Source organism: Gossypium arboreum, chromosome 12, assembly GCF_025698485.1.
Source record: "Gossypium arboreum isolate Shixiya-1 chromosome 12, ASM2569848v2, whole genome shotgun sequence".
Lineage (NCBI taxonomy): Eukaryota > Viridiplantae > Streptophyta > Magnoliopsida > Malvales > Malvaceae > Gossypium > Gossypium arboreum.
Window position 1 is genome coordinate 100,183,249 of NC_069081.1, and position 9,083 is coordinate 100,192,331.

Consider the following 9,083-nt stretch of genomic DNA (forward strand, 5'->3'; position numbering starts at 1 on the left):
GCATTCTTCTCCAAAAGTTTTTCCATGTCTTCCGCCTAAACGGTAACAAATCATCGAATGGTCACAATTCCAACAATCATAGGATTCTAATAACCATATTTTTCCTTATATAAACTCATTCTTTTCTTTACAATTTCCTTCTTTCTTTTTCTAAATTATTTTCCTTTGAAATGTTAGTCTGATACTCGCCTGCTTTGATCGTAATTTTAAAACTTGCTAATGGTAACTAGTTGGTCTGCTGTATGCTAGATTAACAAGAGAAACAATGTTTTTGAAGTATTATTAAATAAACATTGATAGATAACAAATTGCATGATGTTACTTTTAGTGTTACATTTTGAATTTTTTGTTCATTTTAATCAATCGTAACTTTTTTTAGGTTTACTTTATAGCGAGATTTTAAGAAGCAAAAGTGAGGAAATGGAACCTTAATTGTCAAACTTGTTGAAAAAATAAATAATTCGTAAAAAGGTGTATTTAAATAGTAATTTTTAACATAATTCATAAAATATTCAATAAAAAACATTCCAGACGAATAGACACTAGAAAGCTACTTCTAACAAAAGTAACTGACAACTAGTAATCTTTATTTGTATGATTATTGTTTTTGTTTTTCTTTCCTCTAAACATAAGTTGAAAGGGGTTGAGAATATTGTGACCTTTATTTGATATTTGTGAATTGTGACATAGTTTGACTCAAATATTGTAAGGTAGGATTTTAACTTGTATCCTCTAGAAAAGGATTTTACTTGAATTGAACAAAAAAAAAAGAGTTCAAAACATCAATTCTTTGATCTCTTTTCAAGGTACCATTTTACTTGTGTCTTTGTGGACCATTTTCTTCAATTTTATGGAGGTTTTGTCCAAGTATTAGTTAGTTTTATGTGGGTTGTTTTGCTGCTGCTTAAACCGGTTTGAGGTACTATGCAAAAGATCCACAGTCTTCTAAATTCATTAACTTCTCTTCTTGACAAGGCGAAAGTGTTGTTCCGCTAGATTTACGATCAAAGACTGCTGTGAGAGTTGGGGTAGGTATTACGTTCATGCGTTATGTGTAACGCCCCAATTTTCGGGAATCCTGTGAATGTTGGCTTAGGTTTAATTATGTTAGTGGGCCTCTAGAAGGCCCAAGCTTAAGATAGAACCCGGTAATTTTAGTTAATTTTTGTTCCATAAGAAAAAGGGAGTGAAATTATGAAATAGGACCTATGTGAAAATGTTTGAAAATGCTATAGGCTAAATTGAAGTGGCCAAATAAATAGGAGTGCAAAATAGGAGGATTTGCATGACAAACCTCCCATTTTACATGAAGTGGCTAGCCATCATGTTGTTGTAGACAATATGAGTACTTGATATCCATAATTTATGGTACAAATTGATACAAATTGATAATGGGTTAGGTAAATGTTCCATGATAATGGATTAGGTAAATATTCCATGATAATGGGTTAGGTAAATGTTTCATGATAATGGTTTAGGTAAATGTTTCATGATAAGAATTTCATGTCTTTTGTATTAAAGAATTAAATGGATGAAATATGAAGTTTTATTAAAAGAAAAAGGGGTGAAAAGAACAAAGTTTTGTCCATCTTTGTTCATCATAGATGAAAGTTAGAGAAGAGAAAAGAGAGGAGAAAGCTCTTGAGTATTTGGTCATTAGGAGGAGGAAAATTGAAGGTAAGTTCTTGGTACCTTGCTTCTATTTTGAGGTTCATGAGTTCTTCTTGATTCTACCTTAACTCTTGAAGTATATTTTGATTTTTAGTTGTGTTGTGAGCATTTGGTCATGAATTAAAATGAAGGAAATGGTTGTTGTTTCATGTTCTTTTGATGAAAAATGGAAGATATGTGAAGTTGAGCCAAACAAATGAGCATGCATGTGCCTTAGATGTTAAAGGGAAAAATCAGCTAACATGTTGTGCTTTAAAATGATGAAATGGAGATTATACTTAAGTAAAATCATAGATATGTGATGATTGATTGGTGATATACATGTTTAAATAACAAGCATGCAAGTTAGGTGTGAAAGAGTGATTTGGTAATAAATCTGCTTGGGACAGCAGCAGTAACGTGACTTTGGAAAATCACCATAAATTGTGGGAGATGAATTAGAAGCTGAATAAATTATGTAATTAAAGCTTAATGAGTCTAGTTTCAAATGGAATAAACGAGAACATATTTTGAATTCTGTACAATGAGAAATTTGATTCGTAATGAAGAGTGGTCAGATTAGTCAAACAGTGAAACATGGGAAACTTTAAGAAAAATCTGGTATTGATTGGCCATACCAAAAATTCTGAAAATTTTATGGATAAAAGATATATGAGTCTATTTTCAGGGAAAATTAACGGAACTTGGTTTGGAGTTTCGTAGCTCCAGTTATAAATGATTTAGTGACTGTTGCTCAAGAAGACAGCTTGCAGTGAAATTATGATTTTGTGGTAAACATTGACAAAAATTTGTTAATGGGTTGCTTATTGATTTCTTATAAGCTTACTATGATCTGTAGGTGTGGTTGGCCGAATATTGTAAGGGGTTAATCGTAGTTCGTATTTGAATAGTTAGATTAACGTGTTAGTAATCCAATTGTAGGCAGTTAGTGTGTGGATCTCGTCGAGATATCGTGCATAAGCAGTGTGTAACTAACACCCTCTTTCTTAGTCTAGATCGGCAAAAGCGAAATGCAAAACCGGTATTTTGTAGATTTGCGAGTGTGCGAATGCTCGTGAGGTAAATCGATTAATGTTTTTAGTAAGCTGCAAAATTTGGATTGCAAAGTGCATGATTTACGTGCCTCGATATTTTTGGGCTTAATGGGCCAAAATTGGAATGATGGGCCAACGGCCCAATTCGGTAAGAACCCTTGATGCGTGATTCGTAGTACGTGAAAGGTAGGAATATGCATGAAAAACCCTAAAATAGGTAAATTACTGAAATACCTTTAAAAGTGGAAAATTTACGTTTTACCACGAGAGATAAATTACCAAATACCGCTAGGTTAAATTGACCTAAATGCATGTTTGATTGTTGTTATTTATTGCATGCCATGTTGTTATTATCGATGCATGGGATTGGGATAGTGACGGAGGAAGTCTGAAAGTGGCTTGTCCACGTCTTGGAGGCTTTGCCTCAATTCTTTGATAATGAGCAAAGCAATCTTTAAGCTGTGGAGTGTTAAATTTGGGTGGGTTGAGCTATTCCCCACATGGAGTGTATGGCTGGTGCGGGTGGAGTGTAGTGGTTGGTGGGTTGAGTAGTCTCCCAAATGGGCTTGCATATGTTTCTTGATGTTGCATGTATTTTGAAATGGGCCTATGGGCCATCTTGTTATCTGAATAATGGGCTAAGGCCCAGTTTATTATGTCTGAAAAGGGCTCGGCCCATATCACTGTTACTGAATGGGCTTAGGCCCAATGGGCTTGAGTGACTTGGACTTTGAATGGGTTTTCCCTACACACCGAGTTTCCCCAAACTCACCCTTTTATTTTCATCCACGAGAAATCCCCAACCATAGTGGGCTTGGAGTTGTGAGGGAATTGGAGTGGCCACCGTCTCGAAAGTTTGATTTTCTTCGGTGAACTGGACATCCTTTTATTTACGTTTGAAGTTTTGGGCTTTTAAATGTAATAAGGCCGCTTAATTATTTTGATGGTTTTAATATGTATTACTAAGATAGGTAATACTTATTTAACTGTTGAAATTGGATAGCTTTAGGCGCGTTTTCAAAAACAACAATTGATTTCAAAATAACACAACAACAAGCAAAGCTTCCGCAATGAAAGTATTTTCCAAAATTAATCACTTTTCCTAAAATGACTTAATCAAATCGGTTTCCTAGAAATATCCATGACGTTAAGGTGTGGCAATGGCGGTATGCATGTCTAGGATTGGATCCGAAGGAGCTTGGTATAGCGATCAGATGGACTCACCACCTCTTTTCCGATTTCCTACCGGTGCACATCTTCCATTCACTTTAACCCTTAATGAATTAATCTTTTGAACATCAAGTACGATTTTCTGGACTTAGAATGGAAATTTTTTTTTTACGTTTTTGATGTGGCATGCCGGATCCAGCCATAACTTCTGGGCCGGGTTTGGGGTGCTACATTATGCATTCTAAGCCTTTTAATTTACTGAACAATGGGGCTATCTGTGTAGGCAACTGCTGGTCTGAGGGCATTAGGAGGCGAGGCATTTGATAAAATTTGTAATCGGTAATTTTGTTTTCGGATACATGTTTGTTATGGCTACAGCATTTACTTTACCATTTCCTCAAGCTAGTGCAATTTAAATATGTATTTAGGTTAGGGAACTTTTGAAAAGTAGAAGCACCCTTAAATCTGAGGCAAATGGGGTCAAAATTCTGGATGGCTCTCAAGAAGGTTCTTATGAGTGGGTATGATATGCTGAATTTTCTTGTACTTTTATACTTTGCTTTTACTTTGCATCTTTATGAATGGGGTTAGAGTATCTTGGCGTCCATATATTATAGCTAAAATGCAATTTAATCCTTGTATTATAGAACCGAGTAATTTAATCTTTAAACATTTGATATAGGCGCAAACAAGTAAAATTGATAACAATATTGATGTAAAATTATTTAAATCTTGATGTGGACTTTTCTTCTCAAATCTTACATAGTACATGAGTTGTACATGAGTTGAAATCCGACAATATGTATGTTCTTAATTGAAAAATGTTGCTACTTGGTTCCATCTAGAGATCAATATTTTGTTAGATTTGGGGTCTATGCTAGCTTTTAGATGGTTTCCGTTAACATTGCTATCAATTTTACTTATTTCTCCAATGTCAAACATGGAAAAGATTGAAGGACTCAATTACGTAATATAGTGGATTAAATTGTACTTTTGACTAAGTACAAGGACCGCTTGATATTTTAATCTTATAATCGGTCAACATGAAAAGGCCTTTTTCAAAAAAATGTCATCGAAGAACATATTTTAACAACTCGGGATTGTGCTTTGTGACTCTTAAAGTAATAACATATTTCATAACTTGATAATGTGTGCGGTGGCGCATATGTTTACGGGCATCTGTTGCTCCTATTTGCTATACTTGCTCTTTTATGGAGTTTTCGTAGAGAGTCCCCATTGGCTTTTTAAGGTGATTTGCTCTTCCTTCATATTCGTAATAATAATTTTACATTCTCTCATTACATGGTCAGCATAAGTTAAGTTTCACTTCTCTTAATAAAACTTAGGTCTAGGTAATGATGTGAATGTTATTAAAATTTACTAGAAAGAAGAAGGAATATTGAAATAATGTTCACATTTTAGAGTTATAGTTCCATAGCTGTGAGCAGTTAGCTTTAATTCTACCATGCATTAACTCTATAGTTTAAAATTCTAAGATTTCAATTGCAATTAGATTCAAGATTTGAATATGAAGCGGTTATGCAGTTGGGCATTTTGTAAAGAAATATTCAATGAAAAAGAAAAGAACAATTTTGAGTGCGTGGATATAGATCTGAATTAGATATTTAAGTAATTTCTTAGAAGTATCTACATATTGAGATAGGACAATGAGACTCATTATCTTGTTTTAAACAAACTCCTCTCATTTGAAATTTTAATTTGATGGAGAAAATAACATACTAACATGGAAGCTAGGTTCATTTATGGATTATGCTTTGGTAAATAATCATAATTTATTTAATGTATAGCTTAAGACTTTTATTGCAAGTATTATGTAAGTGCCTGATTTGGAGTTTCATTTAGAGCATTCTTAGCCAAATGATGTTTTAGCTCTATTAGTTGATTTTATTTATTATTGCTAGCTGCCACATTTGAAAATAATTGAAATTGTTCAACTCTATTAGAGCATTTAGGCAGGTTGTTCAACTCTTTTGGTGCTTTCTGAAGTGAAAATAATTGAAATTGTTCTCTATGTAACTTACAATTTAGTATTTTTTGAGCAGAATTAGACTATTGTATTGGTTGTCCGCAATATTAAGCATTCTGAGCATCAATATATTTAGATATTTTGAGGTTTAAAATTGAACTCAGGGAAGAAATAAATATAAAAACAACTAACATAGTGGATCAGGAAAATGCTTTGACATGAGCTGCTTTCTATGTGACTTGTTTACATATCTAAATAATAGATTGTTTGAGGATAGGCCATGGATTTGGTGATATTTATTATTTAAACTATGTAGGTTTTAGATGCAACACATGTACATGCAAAGGCACATGATTAATAACATGAACAATGACTTTTGTCGAAACAAATTCTAATTCTTGCATTATGGTGGCATTATTAAAAATTTATTTTTCCATATCATAATTCAAAGAGATCAGATAATGTGCTTTGACATATGTGGCTTTGAGGGTCGTACAAGTAATTTCCTTATTGGCCTGACTCACGGCTTACAGTGCATACTTTGGCTTTACATTCGGTGTTTTGGATTCTCTGGCGGTTGAATTGAAAGCATCAAAGGACTTCTCTAAGTTATATGCAGGCATTGCAATACTTTGGCTTCATATAAGCTTGAACCAGCCTTCTGTGTATATTGTTTCTTCTTTTTTTTTGATCTTTTTCCTTTGATTAATGAGAGGTGATGATGAATTGACATTCTTTTCTCACGAGGATGAATTTTGTTTTAGAAATTGTAATACTTTATGTGTTTGTGTGTGTTATTTTTATGTATTAAATTACATATTAAATCAATGTTTATGTATTAAATTTAAATTCATTAATTTTTATATTTAGTTTTGAAATTTAAATTTTAATTGAAAATTTCATTTAATTAATATTTTTATTTATCCTTAAAGTATATAGTTTAGATTTCAAATTTCAAAAATTAAACATAATATAATATTATAACATAGAAATAAATATTATTTAATTAAAATAAAATAAATTTTAAAAGGTCATATTTTTAGCGGCGTTTTTAGGAAAAGTGTCACGAAAGGTCCTGGTCTTTAGCGGCGTTTTTATAAAAGCGCCGCTAAAGATTAGGACCTTTAACGCTTTTAAAAAAGCGTCGCTAAAGGTCTGATCTGTAGCGGCGTTTTTCTAAAACGCCACTAATTTTTATGGTTATGTATATAGCGGCGTTTTTTTTATGGCGCTTGGGAAAGCGCCGCTAAAAGTATTAGTGGTGCTTATAAACGCCGCTAAAGGCAAAAAAAAACCGCTAAAAGTCTGTTTTCTGTAGTGGATATACAAAAAGAGTAATACAATATCAATTTACATGTTAATGAAATGTAATATCGAATAATAAATATAAAACAACATACAACACATGATATATGCAATATATATAAAAAATGAAATGAGTTATTGTTAACAAAATATACATATAACACAAATAATGACATAATTTCTATAATAATCTTAAAATAGTATTTGCTATACAATATATAAAACATGATAACAAAATATTTATAAAAGAATGATAAAATATATTGGGTTTTTAAAAAATATATAAAAAATAAAAGTATGTAAAAGAATTTACAAAATAACAAAAAAATATCATTTTAAAATAAAATAACACTTAATAAATAAATAATTAATAATTTAATATGTGTATAATATGAGTTAAAATATAATTCAATTTACAAATTTTAAAATTTTAAATAATATAATGAATAATAAATAATATAATAGATAATATATAATATACATAACATATATAAAAAATAATAAGTAATATAGAATAAAAATAAAATATAATAAATGTTATATAATAAAAATATAATTTGGATACATAGGAAATAAGAATTATAATAGATATAATATAAAATAACGAAAGTATATATGTAAGGACAATATATATAAATAATTACTAAATATATAATACAAGTAAAATATAATAATATATAAAAATAATGACGGAAAATAATAATACTTTGTGAAAAATTATATACGATAAATAATAATAATATATATATGATAAAATAATCTTATAGTATATAATATAAAAGTAAGGTTTAAAAAAACAATATCTACGATATAAAAAATATATATATAATAATAAATATATAGGGTTAGATTTGAAGTTCAATAAAATTACAGGGTAAATTTAAAAGAAAAAACACTGAATTAAGGCCCTAATTAAAACGCGCGTTAAACAAGAGGGACTCATTGGGAAAATTGCCCTATTCCTAAAACAGCATCGTTTCCCCTAATATGGTTTTAAAACACTGTGAGGGTTAAATTGAAACGGAATTGAAACATTAAGGCTAAATTACAAATAAATATTAATGAAATTATGAATAATAAAAAAACAGGAGGACCAAATGAGCAATTAGCCCAATGCTCAAAAACACGCGGATCCTCCCCGGGTAACCGGGTCAACACGCGGATCCTGGAGCTTCAAAACGTCGTCGTTTTAAGCTTATTAGACTAAGCTAAAACGGTGTCGTTTTATTAGGGCTATATAAACCAAAACTAAAGCCTAAAAATCATTTGAAATATCGTTCTAAGAAAAAAAAAAACAAAAATTCTCTGAAGAGGACTAGGGACCGATCATCAGAGTTCTGTGGAGTCTTCGTCCACCGGTTCCCACGCACCTACGCGCCGTCTCGCACTATGGTCGGGGGGTTAAAAAACCCTCCCCTTTTCAAGCGTAATACAGGTAACTTTCTTTCCTTTCTAAAACCTCAATAATTTAGAACGATTTATATATGCATGCTAAAATAAGAACAAGGTACACTATTAAATCACCTTTAGAAACTGTTTGTATTTCTCTGAATCGAATATATGTAAGTATATTTCTATTCTGTCAAAAATCTGGTCCCCTTTTACATTCGGCTTTTATAGCCACTGTTTATTACAAAAATCTAGGAAAGAAAGCTTTTTATATCTTTCCATATTTGCTTTGCTTGCTGCTGTGGTTCTTTCTTTCTTTGCAGGTGCTCGCGAAAAATCCAGTGATGGAAGGATCCCTGGCGTTGATAGAAGCCTAAAGTCTGGCGATGGTGTCGGTGAGGCACTGATTACGGAGGCAGAGCCTTGAGTGATGGCCTCGATTGGGGAGCTGGACAGACGCTTCCCGAACCTTCCAGAAGCAGTTGTGGCGCGAGGGGAAAGAGCTAGGGTTAGAAACCCTAGCTGGA